The 26,518-nt window shown below is 27.5% G+C and overlaps 1 protein-coding gene across 11 annotated transcripts in view; it reads left to right on the top strand.

The window, feature by feature from the left end:
- Positions 1 to 26,518, top strand: part of LOC122857626 (RNA-binding protein Musashi homolog Rbp6) — a 228,013-nt gene that overhangs the window by 3,086 nt on the left and 198,409 nt on the right. The window lies entirely within an intron of this gene.

Genomic DNA, 26,518 nt, shown 5'->3' with positions numbered 1-26,518 from the left:
CATGTTGAATGTAAAATTTTATTTCTTGTACTTGATGAACCTGGATATTAGAAGAAAATGTTAATGGTTATGTTTTATTTTTTTTTTTAATCATCGTATATCAATTGAGGGTCCGGATGCAATAACTCGCCGAGCGCTCGAAGTCAAGAAAACGCTATGTTGCTGTGGGTGAAAAATAGGAAAAATTAAAATTGAAAAATAAAAAAAAATAAAAATACAGTCGTCGATAGAATTAAAAAATACATAATTTTCTTCAAATAAATTTTTTTTTATAATAATTAGTTAAGGTTGAAAGTAAAGAGAATTTCCAACTATACGATTTTCAAATTTTTGGTCCCATATTAAAGCCAGAATAATTATCTATTTCGTTGATTTTTTTTCAGAATTTTGTACCGTGGTTTTTTTTAGATAATTAATGTCAAAGTTGACAACTTTAACACGTAGGTATGGGGACTGAACACATATTTTCTTCCGTAGTTGAAAAAGTTTCTATACGATTTTGCTTAATTTACTATCAGTTTGTACTTCTATACAATACGGATTTTTTAAGCCCTCAATGATAATTTTCTACCGTGGATTTTAAAAGATATTCGATTATTAGAATCAAAATTTTCTATCATTAGCGGTCATTCTCTTTCTTTTATTCGTCATTCTGTCTCATGTTTCTTGGCTATGGTAGTATGTGTGTGTCTATCCAGATAGACTGCATACACACATACTACCAAGAACCTGCCAGTATAGGGAATATATTTTGGACAGAGGGGCACTGATAATATTTTTTATAACCATTTGTAGATGCGCACCCTCTCAGGCCCAAACTTCGTCCACCGATGCGATTTACTTTCAACCTTAACGAGATAAAAAATATAAACGAAATTTTTTTTTTCGAAAAAAATACTTTTTTTCAATAATATAACTCAAGATAACTTCTTTAAAAATTAATAAATTAACTTGAATTTCTTACTGTAGCTTCATTATAAGCTACCGATTGCAACAGTATGATTAAAAAATGTATTTATTAATATTGTTTAATTTTTATTATATGATTGTTTAATGTCGATGAAAAATTCAATTTGTCTAACTTTGAATGAAAAAAGAGTCGGAGAAATTTGATAATTGAGTAACTTGTCAGTGGCAATATTGTTAAGCAGTATATCAAGAAGTTTTATAGAAATTTTTAGATATTTTTATTAATTATTGACTGAGTTATTAATTTAACAACAAATTGCGCGCATACTGTTTGTATTTATATGGATATACAGGCGCGTGAACATAGGCGTTCGCGAGAGAGGGGGCTGACGATCACGCATATATAGCCGTAACGGTAGCTCGCAATTTGTTGTTAAATTAATAACTCAGTCAATAATTAATAAAAATATCTAAAAATTTCTGTAAAACTTCTTGATATACTGCTTAACAATATTGCCACTGACAAGTTACTCAATTATCAAATTTCTCCGACTCTTTTTTCATTCAAAGTTAGACAAATTGAATTTTTCATCGACATTAAACAATCATATAATAAAAATTAAACAATATTAATAAATACATTTTTTAATCATACTGTTGCAATCGGTAGCTTATAATGAAGCTACAGTAAAAAATTCAAGTTAATTTATTAATTTTTAAAGAAGTTACCTTGAGTTATATTATTGAAAAAAAGTATTTTTTTCGAAAAAAAAAATTTCGTTTATATTTTTTATCTCGTTAACTAATTATTATAAAAAAAAATTTATTTGAAGAAAATTATGTATTTTTTAATTCTATCGACGACTGTATTTTTATTTTTTTTTATTTTTCAATTTTAATTTTTCCTATTTTTCACCCACAGCAACATAGCGTTTTCTTGACTTCGAGCGCTCGGCGAGTTATTGCATCCGGACCCTCAATTATTTAAATATCAAAGAAAAAAAAAAATTTATTGTTTTATTATAATAAATATAATGCATGTAGAAAAACTTCCTTAGACATAAAAAAAAATTGTTTTTTTTTTTTTAACTAAATTATTTTATTTTTCATCATAACTGAGAGTATAATAAAATAAAGTATATATAAAAACAATATTTAATGTTGTTAGAAAATATAGTTATTAAGACAATTAGAATTAAATAAAACTGTAATTTTATATTTAAATTAATACTCTCAGTTATGATGAAAAATAAAATAATTTAGTTAAAAAAAAAAAAACAATTTTTTTTTATGTCTAAGGAAGTTTTTTTACATGCATTATATTTATTATAATAAAACAATAAATTTTTTTTTTTCGTTGATATTTAAATAATTGATATACGATGATTAAAAAAAAAAATAAAACATAACCATTAACATTTTCTTCTAATATCCAGGTTCATCAAGTACAAGAAATAAAATTTTACATTCAACATGCGATGACGTGGCGCAGCGGTTAAGACGTCCGCTTCCCTACTCGAGGGTCTAGGTTTCGAATCCCGGTTACGGCAATTTAGGTTTAGTTTAGTATTTAGGTAGATTTTTAGGAATAAATAAATGAAAAAAACTATAAATAAATAATTAGACCCTTCTCGACAAACAAAAATTAATGATGAATAAATATAATTGACAGAAAAAAAAATTAATAAAAAATGAAATTTCTTTTTCAATAATTTTTTTTTTAATTATTTCCAAATTTATTAAACTTTTAATTATTTAAATTAAACTAAAATTGATTTGTATTAAACAATAATTTAATTGTTTGTAACTTTAAATTGTTTGTAAGAAATGTCAAATTTTTTATTTGAAAGCCAAGTACTACTTCCTACATTAGCTTATTATCATTTGAATTAAATAATTTATTAATTAAAACAAATGGTACTTCATTTAAAAAAAAACGATAAAAATTTTCTATCAAACATTTACTATTCGAGTCAAACATATTGTGGCATAACTTTAGAAGTTTATTCCTTAAAAAATACCCCCTGCCGTTCGAAACAAGAATGTAGTCTATTATAGGGAACGTAGTAGTGTTAGTGTCAAGGCGTGGTGGGGATACTTTTTAGAAGTTTTTTCCTTGACGAAAATGATCTATCGTTTGACACAAAACGCCATCTGTATGAAATAATAAAATTTCGATTATTTCAAGACTTTTTTCTTTCTCCTTACAAAACAATTATAATTTATATAAAAAAAAATTATTTCTTTTTTCAAAAATTTTCTTGCCAAGAAGTTTATTTCTATTATCGAGAAATATTCTTCTTTTTTTCGTCAAAAAATTTTCTCAGTGTATATGCTTGTGTATGTGACATGAATACTGATAAAGTCCAAAGGATTCTCTCAGATTTTTCTCTTTTCAGTTTATATTAAAAATTAGCCAATAAAAAAAAATCACAAGGATAAAATTCAATCGTAATCTATTATTGCAACCGAAGGCCTGGAAATAAATATTTTGCTTATAGTTATAGCCTCCTCTTTTCATTCTAATTAGATGATCTTTTCTGATCTATGTTTTCCTTTTGCTTTCAACAATTCTTTTGATATAATTTTTATAATGAACGTTTATAAACCTTTTCTTTTTTAAACATTGTTAAAGTTCGACGTATTCCTGGAAGTTAACCATAAGCTCATATGGAAATTCATGTTTGGGACTTTGAACATAAGCAGTTAGTTAAAAATAATCGAGATGCACGGTAGTGCCTCGTGTCAAGTGTGAGAAAAAAAATAATAATCAAGAAGACTAGAAATACTAGAAGTAATACAAGAAGAACTTGATAATAATACCGAAAAAAAAAAAAAAATTGAAAGCGCAAAAACACTACCGAGCCTAATATACATCAAATAGACACCTCATCTCTCGCTAACTTTTAAAAATTATTTGAAATATGACGATGACGATAAAAATAAATGATTTTTATAATCGAAAATTCTATTGTATCAAGCTTTGCTATAAAAAAAAACCAAGTTATTTAGTCGTTTATTTTATTTTTAATAATTAAGTGAATTTTTCGACTGTGCGTTTTTACGTTTAAGGACAGAAAAATTTTTATCTCTTTCATACTTTCTTATTACTCGCTATATATCTCTCTCTCTACTTCTTTAATATTCATTAATATCAAGAGATTCTTTTGTTTCTTTGGTAACAACTTTTTGTGAAGTATGTGTCGAACTCAAAACAAATGTGTCAAAGTTACAAAACAATAATTTTGAGGCTGGATCTATTAAATTTGATATGACCAAATGACTTCACAAAAAAATGTGATATCACAACAAAAATAGTACATTGCTTTACTAGGGTGTAAGGCTGATGATACTCGCACGATTTTGAGGCAAAGCGAGGCGCATGCGCAGCGTTGCTGAGACGGTGGAGATGATGTCGAGGCGAAGCCGAGACATCAGAATTCCTGTTGATTGCAACTGTGCATATGTGACAAAGCACCTCAATATCGTAAGTCATCAGCATTACACCGATATACTTTCTCTATTTTGCCATAAGTACTTGAAGAAAGAACTACAAAATAATTGACAACATTGATATTATTACGATCAAAAATGGGACCGTAATGCGGGTCCAGGGTGCAACCCTGGCTGGGTCAGGCGAGCGCAGCTGTATCGAGATCCAGGGCGAGCAGCCAATGAGTTCGAAAGGGCGGGCCTATCAGAAGGTATGGGGGTGAAACCTACAAATAAAAATTAATATGATTAAAAAAAAAAAAAAAATTAATATGATTTAAATGAACAAAATTAATATGATTCAAATAAACAAAAAATTAATATGATTTCGTAACAATTAATATGATTTAAATAAACAAAATTAATATGATTCAAATAAACAAAATCATATGATTAAACAAAAAAAAATTAATATGATCACAAAAAATAAAAATTAACATGAATACAAAAAATAAAATTGACATTAATAAATAACAATATTGCTTTGAATAAATAAGAATAACAAATAAATCGGATGGCCTCAATAAAAAAAAAAAATAATAGTATCCTACATTTATAAAATATGAATATCTATGAATATCTATTTTGATATATCTCAACAATTTATTAAATGTTTTTTTTTTTTTTTTTTTAAATTCCATGTATGCTTTTTTATATATATAAACTCTTTTGATTTTTTTTGGCATTAGTTTCACTGTCACATATGACATTATCACTCATTAAAACAGTTTTTGCAATTTTATTTAATTTTTTTTGTTAATATGATATATTTTAATTATTAATTTTTGTTAAAATAAGATTGTATTTTGTTGTTAAACTGTCTCAAGCTGTCACTTATATTTAGACAGAATGTATACAAAGCCATGGTTATGTTTAGTTATGTTCAGCATGTTTAGTCGTCAGAGGGCTGCACCAGTTTATAAAAAAAAAAAAATATCACACCGTCATACAATGTGTAGTTGTGTTGGTGGCTTCCCATTAAAAATTAAAAAAATAATGTGTAGTTTTTTAGTTTACACATTATTTTAGTCAAAACAATGTGTAAAATGAAAAACTACACATTATTTTTATGAATGTGTATATTGAAAACTTTACACATGAAAATACGGGCGTAATGTAGTCTTTTTCAAGTACGCGTGGAAAAAAAAAAATTTTGTGAGTCATCTAGACTCGCGGGTTTGTTATGTGTAAACATCTTCGGCGTGTTGTTGTAATTGAACAAAATAATAATAAGTACACATTTAAACAAATTTTTTTCATTCATTTATGAAAATATTGTTTGTTTTTATTTTATTTTTTTCTATTTTCATACAATTATTGTTGTTCAATAATTTTCAATAATCATCGATTTTAAAATTTCGATATATCGATTTTTTTTCTTAATTTTATATTAACGATTGATAAAACTCATCAAGTTTAAAAAAAAATTCAAAAAATATTTTTTAATATATTCCGAATATTTTTCGAGTTATTGATATTTTTCTGGTATTGGTGGTAGTTTGTTTCGTAATTGATAATATAATAGAGCTAAGGAAAAGATGTAGCTAAGTAAAATATTTTGGCTGGTAAAAATATGTAGGTATTGTTTGTTTGGCTATAATTGAGACTGAGTAAAAAATATAGCTAAGGGGAAATTTAGCTAATGAAAAGATGTAGCTGAGGAAAAAATTAAGCTGATAAAATTATGTAGATATCGTGTGTTAGCGGCTAAGTAAAAAATCTAGCTAAGAAAAGAATCTAGCTAAGGAGAAGATGTAGCTGAGGGAAAAATAAAGTCGGTAAAATTGTGAAGATATTGTGTTTAGTTATGATTAAGACTAAGTGAAAGATCAAGCGGCTGAGTAAAAACTGCAGATAAGTAAAAAATCTAGCTAAGGAAAAAATTTAGCTAAGGAAAAGACGTAGCTGAAGGAAAAATTAAGCTGATCAAAATATGTTTGGCTATAACGGAGACTAAGTAAAAAGTCTAGCGGCTAAGTAAAAAATCTAGTGGCTCAGTTAAACATCTCACGGTTTAAAAAAAAAAAAAAAAATTGCCCGAGTGGAAATTGAATCCGGCTTGGCCGGATCCTGATCCGAATCGGATCCAGTATGGCTAAGGTAATGCGGATCCGGGTTTCCTGACCCTTTTCGGATCCGTTATGGCTAAGGCTAACCGGATCCGGCTTTCCTTACTATTTCCTGATCCGAATCGGATCCAGATTGCCGGACTTTAATCGGACCTTATTTTTTTTTTTCAAAGTTATCTCCGGGTTCAGTCAGGTTTGGCTAAGGCTAACCGGATCCGGCTTTCCTCACTCTTTCCTGATCCGAATCGGATCCAGATTGCCGGACTTTAATCGGACTTTATTTTTTTTTTCAAAGTTATCTCCGGGTTTAGTCAGGTTTGGCTAAGGCTAACCGGATCCAGTTTTCCTTACTCTAGCCTGATCCGAATCGGATCCAGATTGCCGGACTTTAATCGGACCTTATTTTTTTTTTCAAAGTTATCTCCGGGTTCAGTCAGGTTTGGCTAAGGCTAACCGGATCCGGCTTTCCTTACTCTTTCCTGATCCGAATCGGATCCAGACTGCCGGACTTTAATCGGACTTTATTTTTCTTTTCAAAGTTATCTCCGGGTTCGGTCAGGTTTGGCTAAGGCTAACCGGATCCGGCTTTCCTTACTCTTTCCTGATCCGAATCGGATCCAGATTGCCGGACTTTAATCGGACTTTATTTTTTTTTTCAAAGTTATCTCCCGGTTTAGTCAGGTTTGGCTAAGGCTAACCGGATCCGGTTTTCCTTACTCTATCCTGATCCGAATCGGATCTGGAATGCCGGACTTTAATTGAAGTTTGTTTTTTTTGTCAAAGTTAACTTCCGGATTCGGTCAGGCTTGGCTAAGGTAAGCCGGATCCGGTTTCCCTGATTTGAAACGGATCCAACTTAGAAGTATTTGAAAAAAAAAAAAAAAAAATTAATTTCAGAATGTCATTTTATTTTTTGACAATAATAAATACATTGTTGTATATATATAGTATTAATCATATCAAGTTTTTCTATTGTAATTTTGAAATAACTTTCTACACTTGTAAAGGACTTTTGATTTTATGGATTACACGTACGCCGCCGTGGTCAATAGGATAGAGTTGCCGACTTTGAACAGAATAGCCCCGAGATCGATCCCCGCAAAATCCGGAATTTTAGTTTAGTTTAGGTTGAATTTTCTAAGATAAAAATATTGTTAATAATGATTGTTAAAAAAAATAATTGAAAAAAGCAAATATATTTTTTTTTTTTAATCAAAATTTTTTTAAAATAAAATTCGGATCCGGTTTAAATATAAAATCGGATCCGATTTGGATGTAAAATCGGATCCGATTTGAATGTAAAATCGGATCCAATTTGGATGTAAAATCGGATCCGTTTTAGATGTAAAATCGGATCCGTTTTGGATGTAAAATCGGATCCGATTTAAATGTAATTTCGGATACATAATTTGGTATCCGATTTAGCCACGGTGTCCTTATTGTAACCGGATCCGGTTCACCGGATCCGATTCGGAGCCTAGCCGGCGTTACATTTTCAGTCCGAATCGGATCCGGCCAGCCTGATCCGATTCAGATATTTAATCAGGTAAACCGGATCCGTCCTGGATCCGAATCGGACTGAAATTTCCACTCGGGTGAATATATCGAAGATTTTATTTTGACGTTCTTTTTTACTCGAAGAGTTTTATTATTAGCGATTATTATATTTGCAAAAAAAATATATATATATTGAAATTTATAAATTATTATCTAACTTTTTATCGAAACATTTTTTTCTGTTTGACGAGCTTCATTGATTGATATTAATAAATTTTAGAATTAATCGTTATTTTAATAACTATACGATATATAACCGATGAATAGCCGTTTTTCCATACTTTAACTCCATTTTTAACCACTTTGCGCATGTATAGGAGTTTTTTCCGTATTTTTCCCGTAATCGTGAAAAAATTTTCTATAAAAACCGAATAAAAAAACATGTTGTCTGGGTTATGATAATATCCTCTGAAAGTGTCGATATAATAGATTTGCATTTGTTTTATTATGGCAGTATGTCAAAATATTGAAAAAAAATTCCCTCTCACAGATTTTGATCAAAGAAGGCTTATTTTTTAAGTGAAATAAAGATCTATTTTATCAAATTTTTTTTGTAATTTTCTACCACGATTTGACCGAGATAATTAGGGTCAAAGTTGACAACAATTTAACACTTTAACACACAAGCATAGGAAGCATCGGCACGTTTTCACTTCTATTAAAAAAACGCTCTCACAGAAAACCTTTATTTTACTACAGCTTATACTTCTTTTAATAACAAAAATAATTAAAAAAAAATCATCGATTTCTACCACGAATTATAAAAGTTATTAATTATTTAAGACGAAAATTTAAGGTCAAAAACAGTCAAAAAGTACCAGGCGAAGCATTGAAAATCTGCTGAAGTAGTATTAGTGAGTGTAAATACGAGGCGCCCTCACTCATACTTCTAAAGACGCGTCAGTAAAGTATACAAATTTTAGACATTAGAGGGCACTTATTATTTTTTTAAGCTATGGTTACAAGGGTGCCTCTTTGAACCCAAAGAATTATCCTACCTTGGGATTTACATACTGCCTTAATATTTTTTGATGTGTAAACATCTTTAGGCACGGGTTGGGTTGGAGTAAAAGGAAAAAACATAGAGTTTAGACGTCAGATCCGGTAACGGATCTGGGCAGGAATCCATTTTCTGTCAGTCTACATTGCGCCTTGCAGCGCCATGGTAATCGGTCGGTAACCGTTACCATCAGCCGTTCTGTAGTATGAATTTAAATGCGCGTATTTATATATTTTATTTATTTATTATTATATATGGGGCATTCTTAGTCAAATCACGGGGTCATCTGCCCGACCCCCTACGATTTTGATAATATGAGCTATTTTTGGTTGATTTTGGGCTGAAATTAGGCTTCTAATTTTTTTAGATTCTTTCAATTTTTCTAGACTCCAATTGCAATTTCTCAAAAAGGACCATGAAGGAGCATGAACTTGAATAAAATAAAAAATCAGTGTTGCTGCGATACGATACGATACGATAATCTAATTTGGTTATATTTTTAATTTATTAATATTTTATAATTATTTCAGTATAAATTAAAGTGTTCATTCAAATTTGAGCACAGTTATGGACGCCATGAAACGTTGCCGATTTGTCTGGTTATTATGGAAAAATTGGGTTTTTCATTATATTTTTTCGAATACAAAAGATTTAAGATCGAAATTCATGTTTTGTGAACATTCGTTTTTTTCTCATATTTCATCACTTACATTTGTGTAAATATTTTATCACAACGAAGAAAAAAAAAACAAAGTTTTTTTCTACAAAAAAGAGTCAAGTGTTCGAAATTGTCACTATACTTGTAAGTATATTAATTTAGATATGACACTAAAAATTCAAGAAAGAAATATTAATTTTTGACGCATGTAATTAAACCAAACTATTGAAAAAAAAAAAAAATTTAAACTTGACCCCACCTGGTTTTTCTCAAATAAGATTTCAGCATTCGAGACATATACAATGTAATCATATATATATATATATAAATCTCTACAGCCAAGGCTATATTTGAAAATATTAAAACCACCCATTTTCAATTGTAAAACGATTGTTTATAATAATAGGTGTCATCGCGAACTTTGTAATGAATGAAGGGCCTTCAAAACGTTGGACTTGGAATTTCTATCATATCCTTGGCTGTGGCAATTTTTATAAAGAATTTTTTGAATGCAACATAATTTTTTTGCGTTTATTTATTCAAAAGTTATCGGGTGTCCAAACAATTACCGATTTATTATTTACAACAATTTCTTCTAAATAAAAAGTTTGTACGCATTCGCCAATCAAAAAATATATTTCGATCGGTAAGTCGGTATTTCTTTTCATCGATCTTTCATTTGAATAGTAAGATTAAAATTTAAAAAAATTAAAATAGTAAAAGTTTTTGATCCAAGTAGAAAAAGTAAAATAACTGCTAACTTTTTTAAATTTTTTTAGATATTAAATTGCAACTCGAAAAGAAACAACAAATATATATATATGTATATAGTTAAAAATATATACATGTTATATTGAGGTTAGGTTCAAATGTTATCATTGTGTACAATATTTATATTCAAATAAATATTTTAAAAAAATATATATTATGTATAATAATACTAATGATAAATATGGTTCCGTAATTAAAAAACCCGCATTCGCCGGAGTTTTGAAAATTTTCAATTTTCAACGGGAAACGATTTCGTTAACAACATTTTTTTTATATTCATAATCATTATGTTTATTATAGTGTATTAAAAAAGGTACTTTTTAGTTCAAAAAATAATTTTTGGTTTAAACTAAAAAGTGCCTTTTTTAATAAGTATAATGTATTACGTATGAAAAAACACAGTGATATTCGAAGTTTCAACATCGATATTATTAGGATTCAACTGATATTTTATCTGTCGATATTTATTGATTTTAAATTATTCAAGTTCGTTGAACATACTAAATGCGAGATAGTGTTTGTAAAATATAGTTTGGGAACTGAACTATCAAGGTGCTGTAATGTATGTTACACGGCGTATAAGAGTGAAGACGTATTAATATAAATAAAAATAAAAAATTTTGTGAGCCATCTAGACTCGCGGGTTTATTATGTGTAAACATCTTCGGCGTGTTTCTGAGAAAAATTCCTACGAATGCGCAAAGTGGTTAAAAATGGAGTTGAAATATGAAAAAAACGGCTATTTATCGGTTATATGTCGTATAGTTATTGAAATAACGAATTATTCTCAAATTTAATAATGGCAATCAATAGAAATCGTCGGGGAGAAGAAAATGTTTTTAAAAAAATTTCGATATCTCGAATAGTTTTCGAGTTATAAGATTCTTTAAAATGTCGATATATCGATTTTTTTTTTTTTATTAATTGAATAATGGAAGTCGATTAAACTCATCAAGGAGAATAAAAAATCGAATACAATTTTTTTAGCGCGCGAATAGTTTTCGAATTATCGATATCTTTCTAATGTTAATGATAATTTTTTTCATAATTGATAATATAATGGAGCTAAGTAAAAAAATAAAGCTAAGTAAAAAATATAGCTAAGTAAAAAATATAGCTGAGTAAAGAATATAGCTAAGTAAAAAAAGTAGCTAAGTTAAAAATACAGCTGGTAAAATTATGTAGATATTGTGTGTTTGGCTGTAAATATATAGCTAAGTAAAAAAAAATAGCTAAGTAAAAAATATAGCTAAGTAAAAGATATAGCTGATAAAATTACGTAGGTATTGTGTGTTTGGCTATAAATATAGCTAAGTAAAAAATATAGCTAAGTAAAAAAAATAGCTAAGTAAAAAATATAGCTAAGTGAAAAATATAGCTAAGTAAAAAATATTGCTAAGTTAAAAATATAACTAAGTAAAAAATATATAGCTAAGTAAAAAATATAGCTACGTAAAAAATATAGCTAAGTAAAATTATGTAGATATTGTGTGTTTGGCTATAAATATAGCTAAGTAAAAAATATAGCTAAGTAAAAAACCTAGCGACCAAGTAAAAAAAACTTGGATATATTCATTATTTTCGAAAAAAAAATATATATTCGTGCTTAACAATACGCGACAATCAATAATTAGCAGTTTTTTTGAAACAAAAACAAAAATTTCGACTTTTTTTTTTGAGAAAAAAAAATTGTATACATTTTAAAAAAAATATCGATAATTTGATAACTATTCGATATAAAAATTTTTATTGGGCTTTTTTTTTAGCTTGGCGAGTTTTATCGATTGCCTTTATTAATATTAAAAAAAAAAACTTAATATATCGAAATATACAAGTTATTATAACTCGAAAACTATTCGCGATATCGAATTTTTTTATGTTGACTTTTTTTTTTACTTGACGAGATTCATTTATGGCCATTATTAAATTTGAGAATTAATCGTTATTTCAATAACTATACGATATATAACCGATAAATTTATGGTTTTTCCATATTTCAACTCCATTTTTAACCACTGCGCATTCGTAGGAATTTTTTCCGTATTTTTCCCGTAATCGTGAGAAAATTTTCTATAAAAACCGAATAAAAAAACGAATTGTCTCGGTTATGATAATATCTTCTGAAATTTTTCTGTACAATTAGAATTATAATTTTCTCTTTCAAACTAACACATCAGTCATCAATGTCTATTTCTCTTTTTTTAAAACATAAAAATAGTCAATATTATGAATAAATTATTATTGTATAATAATTCAATATTATGTTTTGAATTTAGGAAATATTTTTTTATATAAACAATAATAATAGGTATATTAATCTTGTAAATGAAAAATACTTGCATATGCATGTATATGGGGCATTCTTAGTCAAATCACGGGGTCATCTTCCTGACGCTTTACGATTTTGATAATATGAGCTATTTTTGGTTGATTTTAGGCTGAAATTAAGCCTCTATCTTTTTTAGATTTTTTCATTGATTTTTCTAGACTCCATCATCTTGAATATCACTATTTTTGCAATTTCTCAAAAAGGACCATTTTTTTTTTTTCTGAATTTTTTTTCACAGAATCAGGTACACAATACACGCATTTTAAGCACAGCAAAAATTTGGGTCCAGAAATATAAATATTTTTTATTTATTTTTGAAATTTTTTTTCTTATAAACAAAAATATAAATATGGAAAAAACATAATAATTCATTTATAAGAATTTATTTAGTGAACCCTTAACGATGGCCCAGTTTATGAACGATGTAAAATATGGTGTCATGGTTTCTGAACGCGAGTAGGTTTCAGTTTCTGAACGTATATAACATATAAATAATAATGGTGGCTTAAAAATTCGAATGTCATAAATTTAGGTTACACATGGCGTAGGTAGGCGTTCAACGCGGTTATTAATAAATAACGGTTATTTATAAAAACTTACCACTAAAATCGAAAGCAAATCAATAGCAAACCAAGAGCGAATCAAGAACAAAAAAAAAATCATGAAAATTAATAAATAAACTTATTGGTATGTTATATTTTTTTTTTTTGGTTAAAATGAGTAAAAAATAATAATAAATAGGATAAAATGACAAAAACTAATCAACAATAGGTTTATTTATTAATTTTCATGATTTTTTTTTGTTCTTGATTCGCTCTTGGTTTGCTATTGAAACGTTCTGGATTCGTTCTTGATTTGCTCTTGAATTGCTATGGATTGGTTACTGCGCAGACTTGGTGTACTTTTTTTTTTTTTTTTTTTCTATATATATTTTTTCTTTGGTTAAAATGACTAAAAAAATTATAATAAATATGATAAAATTACATAAACAAATCAACAATAGTTTTATTTATTAATTTTCATGTTTTTTTTTTTTCTTTTGTTCTTGATTCACTCTTGGTTTGGTATTGATTTGCTTTTGATTTTAGTGGTAAGTTTTCATAAATTACTGCTATTGGTGGTCTTGTGTTTTGTATCTGTAATCTGTTTGACAGCTCGCTCCCTAACGTCTTAATCTTATGTTTTATATCATATAAATTATCAATAGTAAAAGATAATTCACGTAAAAGTAATGTGTCTAAACTGTCAATAAAATATTCTAATATTTTATTATCGTACTTGATGGTTTATATTATAATTAGGGGTTCTGTAATATTAATTTTAATTTGCTCTCTAATAGCTATCGATTCGTTCTTGTAAAAGCGCCGAAATCAACTCTTATCATTTCCGCCAGGGTACTGATTGTTATAAACAAATGTTGATTACACATTAATATAAGCCTGGAGCGTGGCTCTCGGTATTCGAAAAACTAACAATTTGAGACTAAATTAAAGTTTTTAGGTTCAATTTTTGAAAAGTTATACGAAATCTAAAAAAACGTTAAAATTGTTTTTTCGTTAATTGAAAAATTTCTAACAATAGTAAAAAAATTGTTTTTCCTCAATTGGATAGATTTTCTAATTTCAAGTATTCTGGAAAAAAATCGCATCCATAACTTGTTTTTAGTTTTCTTAATAATTTGTCTTAGAAATTTATCAACAATCTCCTTTTGTCCTTGGTTATAGTATTTTTTCTGAGGTTTAATTTGGTCCTAGTACGAACTTTCTATACACTTCACTTTAGGAGATATGATCGTTTTTTCATTTGGTCGTACAAAAAACAATACTAGTAGGCTGACACCTACGTAAAAATATAAGAGAATTGAATTTCAAATCTATTATATTTTATATATATTTATATATTATTCTTGCGTCACATCATATCGTGACAAACAATATACATACACTTAACATTTAGCGCTATGACATGACTGGAAAATGGCGTTACTCGTTTAGTCCAATTATTTTATTTTTTTTGAGACAGTATGAAAATAGTTGAATTGTATACTTTATTTATTGGCGTCAGAAATTTTGCGCATTGAAAGTCTACCGGGAGTACGTGAATTATAGGGTACGTTCCAACAATCACTCGGAAGCCCGGAAGTTCAAGATTGTGATCATAGAAAATTTTTGATATTTTGTTGTGGTAGACATGATTTTTTTTCCATGAATTTTAATAGGTGCAAGTCAGAAAAATATTGTTGTTTAATTATTATTAATAATTATAAAAATACGTTTCACAACTGTAATAAATAACAAAAGCAAGTGGCATGTATGCAATATGGCATGTATGCAATATGGCTAATTTTGTTGTTTGCAATCGACAGTAACCACCAGTAACTTTTAAGTTTATTTTATTCCTAAATTGTTCTGTATACTGCGCCGTTTCCGGGCTTCCGAGTGATTTTTGGAACGTACCCATATTATATGAGTATTTGTTTGTGTGTATGTGTTTGTGTTAACGTTAGTCGTCGGTGGTTGTTTTGTTAGTGTATGCATGTCACTACACGTATATGCTTGTTTTACATTCTCGACAAATACGTGTCATCAACTATTTTTTTAGGGAATTTTAATTTCCTATTGTTTTCGCTTTTCTTCTGGACCCCCCCCCCCCCAACCATGGTAGACACCCCCCCTAAAAAATTTTCTAAGTCCTTTAATCTCAACCATGGTAGACACCCCCCAAAAAATTTTCTAAGTCCCGTAATCTTAACCAATACGATATATATGGAAAATATAAAGAAAAATATAGAAAACTCACTGAATATAAAGAAAAAAAAGATAAATATGGGAAAATATCAAAGAAAAATCGGTAAATATAAAGGAAAATATAGAAAAGTGACTGAATATGAAGAAAAAAACGATAAATATGGGAAAATATCAGTAAATATAAAGAAAAATAAAGAAAAGTGACTGAATATAAAGAAAAAAACGATAAATATGGGAAAATATCAGTAAATATAAAGGAGAATATAGGAAAGTGACTGAATATAAAGAAAAAAACGATAAATATGGGAAAATATCAGTAAATATAAAGGAGAATATAGGAAAATATCAGTAAATATAAAGGAGAATATAGGAAAATATCAAAGAAAAATCGGTAAATATAAACGAAAATATAGAAAAGTGACTGAATATAAAGAAAAAAACGATAAATATGGGAAAATATCAGTGAATATAAAAGAGAATATAGGAAAGTGACTGAATATAAAGAAAAAAACGATAAATATGGGAAAATATCAGTAAATATAAAGGAGAATATAGGAAAATATCAAAGAAAAATCGGTAAATATAAACGAAAATATAGAAAAGTGACTGAATATAAAAAAAAAAACGATAAATAAGGGAACATATCAATTATGCTCCCCCCCCTCCCCGAACATTTTTCAAGTCCCTTAATTAATCTAAACAAGATGAATATGGAAAATGAAGAAAAATATAGAAAAATAAAGAATATATAAACGAATAAATGAAAATATAGAAAAATCACTGAATATAAAGAAAAATACGATAATTATAGGAAAATATTAGGAAAATATGAGTAAACAAAAAGAAAAGTATAGCAGAATATCATGGAAAAATCATATTTAACAACAAGATTTTTCAACAAAAAGATTTAAAAAAAAATTATTAACATGATAAATTATTAAATATTCAAGTTAAACAAAATATATACGATCATTAGAGGATTAGTGAGAAAAATTAATGAACAATACCCATCAATAAAGAATAAAGAAATAATGATACCAGTAGAAGCTAATATAAAATTCGATGACGATGAGGAAAATGAAAATATACCAAAAATTAATTTCGAGATTAAAAAAATACAAGAAATTGTACATCTACCAATTAAATCATTTGCAGGCAAAATAATTTTAGCGAAAAAAAAAAAAAAAAAAAAAGAGAACTATTCAATAATAATAATGACATTATTCAGATATCATCGCAATCATAATAGCAATAAATAAAGTGGAATTTATATATGCAATGTCAGTACGGTTATTAAAATAAAGAACAATAACATTAGAAGACGACAGTGATTATAAAGTAAAATAAAATTTAAATGAAAAAAAGTTTGATTAAACTAAACAAAGATAATAATTTTACCAAAGGAAATATATTTTAGATTGGACTAACTTTATGGAATGAAGAGGCAGAAAATTTCTAGCGAAAAAAGGGTGATGTGATAGCATCAAAGGAATTGAAAATAAATGAATATAAAAAAATTAAAAATATAACGACGACTTAAATATAACAACTAAAACGTTAAATCCTGATTCAACTGAGAGAAAAAAGTAAATAAAATAAATACAATCGAACTCGACAATTTCGTAATAAATATTTAACATTGACAGGCTAAAATCATAGTACAACAAAATGAATAAAAACGGAGAGTTTAAAAGGTTAGAAGAAAGCGATTCTGGACATGGAGATGACCCATTAGAAGGAACAAGCAAAATGAATGAAAATTGAATAAATTTTAGTTGTAACAATAATCATTGTAACGATAGAGAATGAAATAAATTTGTAGTCACGAATTTCGATATATATTAAAGAAGAAATTAAAATTCCCCCCGCAGGGAAGGCACAGTTGCTTCAGCAACTGTATGATCATTTTTTTATTAGTAATTATTGGCGTTCTTGTATATAATTTTTATAATGCTTTTTTTGATTGTTAATCGTTTAATTTATGCTGGTACGAATAAAGATTATAGAAAAATTAATAAAGAATTGTTTAATTCAATGTTTCATCACTCAAATTTAGCATCAAATATAAACAATTCATAAATAATATACGATTTTAATTTTGTTATATTATTTGAAATTTATAAATCAATCAATAATTTGAATTTCATAATAACTATTACAAATTTACTATAATTTCCACTAAAATTCTACTGTTCTAAATGAATTACACTCAAAATTGGATGGAAAAATTCATTTATATTAATTTTTTCGTTGGTATTTCAATTTATTGAAAATAAATTGTATTCATTTTATTTGTCAAATAAATAAATAAAATAACAAGGGACAGCAGCAGCTAAGCAAATAATGTAGCTAAGGAATTAATGTTGCCAATGAGATTATGTTTTTTGCAACATTAATTCCTTAGCCACATCTTTTCCTTAGCTACTATTTTTCCTTGGACATTTTTATTTTTTTAAAATAAAATGACATGTATATTATTCATTTAATAAATAAAAATGTCCAAGGAAAAGCAGTAGCTAAGGAAAAGATGTAGCTAAGGAATTACAGTTGGAAAAAAATTATTTTTTAAGCAAATATATTTCCTTTAAACATAATTCTTTGGCAACATTAATCCTTTAACTACATCTTTTCCTTAGCTACTGTTTTTCTTTGGACATTTGTATTTTTAAAAAATAAATTTACATGTATTTTATAAAAGACATGGTAACGTTCGTTGGGGCGTGTGGCCCGCGTTACCCGTTGAAAATTAAAAATTTTCAATACTCCGGCTAGGGCTATAGTTATTTTAAATTATTGCTCAAATATAATAACAATAATATAATTCAACTCAAGGCTTTTTGGAAGCCTTATAAACATTTTATTTCAACTCTATGATGACATTCTTAGGTCCGTTTTTTTGATTTTTTTTTCGGCGAACTTTTGTTATAATCAAGATAGAGAGTTCGTATTAGGCTAAAATTATGCGTCTCAAAAAAATCTAGTGACATCGGTTGGGGATTTTTTTTCTATCAATTACGGTTTTCGAGAAAAAAAATTAAATATCCGAAGTTTTTAATTATCTTTGAAGTTTTTTTTTATTTTCTCAAAAACTATTGGAAATAAAAGAAAAAACCCGCAATGCGGGCGATAGAGTTTTCCAAGGCGCGAAATATAAGTTTAATCCGAAGTGTATATTTTTATTTGACGTTGGGTTATTCATTACGCCGTTTTTCAGATTTTTTTCGGCGAGCTATAACTTTTGTAATAATAAAAATAGAGAGTTCATATTATGCGCCCCAAAAAAATCTAGTCACATCAATTGGGGATTTTTTTGAAGTGAAACTTCTTTTCGCAGGGTAGTGAAAAAAAAATCAGTGTGTCGGCCATGTAACGCTCGGAGCAAGCGAACGCTCGGACCGAGCAAGCATTTGCCCATATAACTAATAAGAGTGAGTGAGTGGCTACGAGCGAGAAAAGAGATATGCTTTGAATGAATGTGTGTGTGCGTTGCCAATAGTGTAGCTGATCGGTTCGCAGCGCTTATGAAAATAATGAATCAAAAAATTATAAATGAATACATTTACTCGATTGAAAATTATTATTAGTATATTTATGTTATTGATATTATTATTATAATTATTATTTTATTATTAATATCGATATTATTATTATGGATATAATGAATACCAATGATATTATTACTATTATTAAATTGATATTATAATTCTTCATAATATTATTGAAATTATTATTATTTATAATGATATTATTGATATCTATAACGATAGTATAAATGAAAATAACAACAATAATTTCAATAATATCATCGATCTTAATAATATCAATATAATATTAGTAATAATATCAATGGTATGAATCATATTAATAATAATAATAATATCGATATAATATTGATAATGATAAGATCAATACTGACATTAATATTCAAGTATAAATATTAATAATTATTAGTATTTATATTTCAAATATTATTATTATAAATGTTATTATTAATATAATTAATATCATTTATATTATGACTATAGTCATTCCTAATTCCTATTCCTAATTTATAATGTTATCAAAATTATTATTGACATTTATATTCTGTATAATATTATTGAAATAATTGTTATTAAAAATATTATTTATATATATTAATTCATGGTATGCATATTAATAACAATAATAATTTCAATAATATATCATCGATAATAATAAAATCATTGTTATTAATATTATTAATATCGATATATATTAACAATAATAATAAAAATAATAATAGTACTGTTAATAATATTCAAATATAAATAATAGTAATTATTAGTATTTATATTTCAAATATTATTATTATAGATATTGTTATTAATATCAATAAGATTGTTAATAATTGATAATATTATTGAAATTATTGTTATTATTATCATTTATATATATGCATAGTATAAATAATAATAATAATAACGATAATTATATGAATAATAATAATATTGATAATAATTTTAATAATATCAATGGTATTAAGAATAATAATAACATCAATAACGATATAATATTGATAATATTATCAATATTTATAGTTTGGATATTATCGCAATATGATCGATATTATTATTATAAATATCATATTGATATCATCATTTATACTATAATAGGGTTCTTCGATTCTTAGAAAAGGAATCGATCTTCAAGAATCGAATTTGTAAGAATCGGGTAGCCGAAATATCGCCACCAAAAGTACTCGATTCATGAAGAATCGATTAAAAAATCGTGTTTTTATAATTATTTTTTTATTAATTTTTTTAATCATACATTATTTTTTATGTATACACAATATTAATAGAAAAAAAAACGAATGAAATTGAATGAAAAATATGATGTTAAAAAAGAGAATTATATAAATATTGATAATAAATAATTAAATATTATTATTATTCATTAAATATTAAATATTAAATAATATTCATATTTATATTAATATTTATTATTTAATATTTATTATTTATATGAGAACTGTCAGAAGCCAATCCCCAATCATCAAGTGTCAACGAACTTTGTTGTTTCTTTCTAATTTTTTTTTCTTTTTTTATTTTATATTAAAAAAGAGTTTAAAATAAATACAAATGATGGCCTAGGTTTATAAAAACCTAAAACAATGCGCTTTGTAAGGGAGAAAAACAAGACTGATTCTTTTGGCGATATTCGGTGAAAAAGAATCGTGAATCGATTAATCGGCTCTGAAAAGAATCGGATACTTGTACTCGATATGAATCGATCAAGTACTCGAGTACTTAAAAAATCGCCGAGAATCGAAGACCCTTACACTATAAACATTATCAATATTATTAATATCATCAATAATATCATCATTTATTAATTGATTGTCAATATTATTAAAGTCGTTACGAATATCTTGACGAACTGCGAAAGAAGTTTCACTTCCCTCGCGCGTACTGCTAACACACACAAATTTTTTTTTATCAATCACGGTTTTCAAGAAAAAAAATTAAGTTTCAGAATTTTTTTTTTTAATTTTATATTTTTTTGCTTTTCTCTTAAAAACTATTAGAGATAGAAGAAAAAACCCTAATGCAGGCGACAGAGTTTTTCAATTCACTCTTTTTAAGCCTAGTACGAAGTCTCTATGTTACTTAGTTCGTAAGTAATGAGCTTTTTTTTTTTTTCGCTGATAAATTCAATACTGCGGCTGAGCCTATGGCTCCTAGCCTCTGTAAAAAAAATTACATGTATATTATTTATTTAATAAATAAAAATGTCCAAGGAAAAGCAGTAGCTAAGAAAAAGATGTAGCTAAAGAATTACAGTTGCCAAAAAAATTATATTTTAAGCAACATTATTTCCTTAAAACATAATTCTTTGGCAACATTAATTCCTTAGCTACTGCTTTTCCTTGAACATTTTTATTTTTTGAAAATAAAATTACATGTAAATTGTTCATTTATTAAATGAAAATTTTCAAGGAAAAGCAGTAGCTAAGGAAAAAATGTAGCTAAGGAATTACAGTTGCCAAACAATTATTTTTCAAGCAAATATATTTCCTCAAAACATAATTCTTTGGCAACGTTAATTTCTTAGCTACTGCTTTTTTTTAGTTTTTTGATAACTTATTTGACAAATAAAATGAATACAATTCATTTTAATAAATTGAAATACCAAGGAATAAAATTAATCGAAATAAATAAATAAATCGACAATAAAATTCTATTGCAGTAATAAAGAATAACTATTTATTAAATATTCAATAATAATAAATGCATAAATGAGTCCAGATTAGACAAGATTAAATTTATAAATCAATTATTATATTATCATTATTATATTAAATTAAATTATTTATTTAAATTGATATGATAGTTTTCGCAATGTCACCCTTTGTCTCTCAATCTTACTTACAGAATTGTATCAGGGCTCTGGATCGACGTCGAATCGAGCGTTTTTCACGTAACGTTTCGACGTCGATCCGAGCTCGTTTTTCGAAGTACGCTGGATGTTGACCGTCGGAAATCGACTTAGATATCTACCTGGGATGATCCGTTTTTTTTTTTAATTAAATAGAAACGGAGAAAAATTTTCTGAAAATTTTGCTATGGTGCCATATCATCGAGGGTCTATCTTCTGACTATTAAAATATTAACTACCATGTTATCAAAAAAAAGCGATTTTTGCTTTGAAAAATTGAAATGTACTATAGCAATTTATATAATGTTTTTTTTTTTGCTATGTTCAGATAAAAAATCACAATGCATAATGAAATTTTTACCGAGGCCAAATTTATAGGTTAAAATAATCCAGCCAAAAAATTACATTGCACCATAGCAAAATATATATATATTTTTTTTTTTTTGCTTTGTATTCATAAAATTGAACGTTGTTGTTGTAGACAAAATTGAAATGATCCTCTGAAAATTTACGATGTGCCAAACCAAGAATTTGATTCTCTCAGAAATTCTATTTGTGTCACTGATTTGTGTCACCGTATTCTATTGACCACGGCAGTGTACATGGAATCGCTAAAATCAAAAGTACTTTACAAAGGTAGAAAATATTTGAAAATTAAAATAGAAAAACTTGATATGATCAATAATACATATAGTCAACAATGTATTTAATATTATCAAAAAATAAAATGACATTCTAAAATTGATTTTTTTTTCTTCAAATACTTTTAAGTTGGATCCGTTTCAGATCTTAGCTAAGCCTGACCAAATCCGGAGGCTTACTTTGAAAAAAAATCAAACTTCAATTAAAGTCCGTCATTCGAGATCCTATTTGGATAAGGATAGAGTAAAGGAAACTGGATTTAGTTCACATTAGCAGAACCGGATCTGATTCGAATCTGGAAAAAGTAAAAGAAACCGGATTCGGCTTAACTTAGCCAAACCTGACTGAACCTGGAGATAACTTTGAAAAAAAAAAAAACTTCGATTAAAGTCCGGCATCCCAGATCCAATTCAGATCAGGACAAAGTAAAGAAAGCCGGATCTGAGTCGAGTCTGGTTACCCAGATCTGATTCGGATGCGAAAAGAGTCAGGACACCCGAACCGGGCTTACCTTAGGCAAACCAGAATGAACCCGGATATTGACTTTAAAAAAAAACAAACTACACTTCGATTCGAGTTCGGCAATCCGGATCCGAGTCGGATCAGGAAAGAGTAAGGAATGCCGGACCCGGTTAGCCTTAGCCATAACGGATCCGAAAAAGGTCAGAAAACTCGGATCTGGATTACCTTAGCCATACTGGATCTGATTCGGATCAGGAACCGGCTGCCCGGATCTGATTTTCCACTCGGGTACGCTGTACAAAAAAATTCCCCGTATTTTAATTAGTATATAGAGTATTTACGCAAAATTCTCTATACTTGAAAACAAGAAAATTATATTTATTGCCAAATTTCTATTTTTAAAAGAAAAACTGTGCCTACTTCAGATAAAAAGGCATTGATTCTCACAAAATATTTATTAAAAAAATTGCTTTAGATTAATTTTTTCTCTTATTTCCTTGATAGTTCTTTTTTTTAATGTGTAAATAGTACAATTATCTTTAAATCACGTGGCTCTAGATAAAATACTACTTGTATAAAGCAAAAAATTGTTAGGAATTACACTTCTTCGGTAAAGAAGACACTTCCGTTCCAAATTATTTCCGAGTGGTTGTGATCCATAGGCGTCGTCGAACAATCTATTTTCTATTCCAAAGTATAATTTTATTACTACGTACAATGAATTAGTTTTGAAGCCTTCAGGGCCTTATCGTCTGAAGAAGTGAATGTCTTGTGAAAATGAGATACGAAATCACGGTTCGAAGTTTTTTATCCCGACAATCCAGTGACTTTGTAAAAACAACTTTGAAAATTGCAGAAAAAAAACTGTAATTGGATTAAACCCGAGCCTTCTGCGTGTCACTCTAATGTTCTGATGACTTAACTAATTAATCAATTAAAACCGCGGTAGTGAAATATAACTAACTATAGGTGAATACTCCCTAACTTGAATGAAGTTAAAATGCATTAAGAAGCTCCGAGGTAGAAATGTAATGTGCTCAAGACGTCAAGTAGACGTCTTTTTTGAGGTTGAACCTCAGATAGACGTCAGTTTAAGGCATCCCGAGATGAAAAAATTTTGTATTCGAGACGTATTTTTACTCTTTCTGAGTCTTCATATAGTATTCGGTGATATTTCCTAATCGTTGTCGATGTTTCACATGTATTTCGTGATATTTTCATGAAGAGAACGAATACTCTCTGTCGGAGACGCTTATCCCTGATTTATATTTCTCAATATTCGAGTATTTCAAATGTATTCGAAAGTATTCGTGACATCTTTTGAACTTAAAAAATTTAACATATCTTTTCATCGAAGATAAAAAGTCTTCAGATGAAAGATTGCCACTTAGAATAATTTTTCTAAATTGATTTACTTTAATTAGTTAATACTTAATTAATTAATTATTAATATTTCATTTATTAATTTATTTAAATTTTTTTTAGAAAAGAAAAAAAAAACTCAAAAAAAAATTGATAAACGCAGACTTAGAATAATTAGGTGCAGCAATAGAATTAGTGATTGAATCATTATTTTTGCGATAATTATTAACAAATATGAATATAGTTTTTATCTTATTTTTAGGCTTAAAGAAAAAAAAGAAGGGCGTAATCACCTTTGATAAAGGATAAAAGGTGTATGTTCAGGGACATACGTCTTTTTTTCCATTATCAAAATTTTTTTTAATAAAAGATGAAGATTTGTAATTATTTTTATGTTTTTCTTATTAATAATAAATTATTTATAATTATCAGTAAACAATCAATAATTTAAAAAATCCTGCCATTAAATAAATTTCAAATAAAATTGAAAATACGCCCTTCATCTTTTAGCAAAAATTATTTTGGTAATGGAAAAAAGGCGTAAATCCTTGGACATAGCCCTTTAGCCTTTATCAAAGGTTGTTACGCCTATTCTCCCTTTTTTTAAGTATTAAAATTAGATAAAAAACCCGAAAATTTATAAATTTGCACTTACGCCCTTCATCCTTTAATGCGACGATATAATTGATACCATCGATATTATTACTGATATTATATTGATATTATTGTTAATCATAATATTATTGGAGTTATTATTATTTATAAAAATATTATTCATATATAACCATAGTATAAATAAAATAACAATAATTTCAAAAATATAATCGATAATAATAATATCAATATAATATTAGTAATAATCTCAATAATATTATCGATTTATAATAATATCAGTGATATTAATAATATTAATAATTATATTGACAATAACATTCATATATAAATATTGATAATTATTAGTATTTATATTCAAAATATTATTATTATAGATATTATTAATAATATCAATACTATTGTGAATAATTAATAATATTATCGAAATTATTGTTCTTATAATTATCATCATTTATATATATTTATAGTATGAATAATAATAATAACAATAATTTCATTGTTAATATAATAATGATTCTTTAAACCCGCAAGACAACTATTGCTTAATATGTTTAAATGAATTTTTTTTAAAAATCAATTATTTAAATATTAAACTCAGTTGAACTGCTTAATAATATTTAAATAAAAAAAAAGAGTCGCACACGCATACACACTTAGCAGCTGACGCTCCGAGTTTATACACTATATATAGTGCATGTAGAATGCTTGCCGGCTTCTTTTCTCTCTATGTAATTCTCCTCTCTTTATCCGCTTGTGACCGAGCGTATACCAGAGAGTATACGAGAGAGTAAACGCGAGCGCTAGCAGGGCCTCGAATTTTGTCGCTACCCTCCGTAAAGAAGTTTCACTTCAAAAATTTTGTATTCGGGAGGAAATACCTCCCTTTACTCGAGCGAACTTTACGAGCAAAGTTAGGACCGTACACTAAAACTATCCCGTGTAGAAATTGCCAAGACTCACAACACGGCCAAGTCTTGTCGCAATAATGGCATCCAATGCTTGGCAGCCAATCGTGCGCCATCCATGGGCCGAGGCTTGGCTGACTTTTGGCTAGTTATTTGCTTACCAAGGCTCGTATGCTATGCTTGGCCGACCATTGGCTAAGGAAGAGCAGGCCTGCTCTTGGTAAATCATCTCTCAAGCCATTTATCGGCCAAGTCTTGGTAAATCATTGGGTGGCCCAGACTGGAAACAGTTGATTAAGACAAGGCTTGACTCATTAAAGGCTGGCCAGCCTTTGATTAACCATTCATCGACCAAGCCTTGGTTAATTATTGGGTGGCCAAGACTGGAAATATAGAATTAAGCCAAGAGTTTCAATTAAATATTGAAAAATTATTTGTTCAATAATATATAACAGCAACTCATTTTTTTTTTACATAATCCGCGTAATCAAAATAAATAAATAAATAAACAACGAAAATTTCAAGAGAAATTTTTTTTTTTTTTTATAAATTATGAAACTATACATTTCCGGTTTTATAAAACAAATAAAATTTATATATC

The sequence above is a fragment of the Aphidius gifuensis genome, linkage group LG5 (assembly GCF_014905175.1).
Source record: "Aphidius gifuensis isolate YNYX2018 linkage group LG5, ASM1490517v1, whole genome shotgun sequence".
Taxonomy (NCBI): domain Eukaryota; kingdom Metazoa; phylum Arthropoda; class Insecta; order Hymenoptera; family Braconidae; genus Aphidius; species Aphidius gifuensis.
Note: the sequence above shows the minus strand (reverse complement) of the source record. Positions and strands in the feature narration are given on the sequence as shown.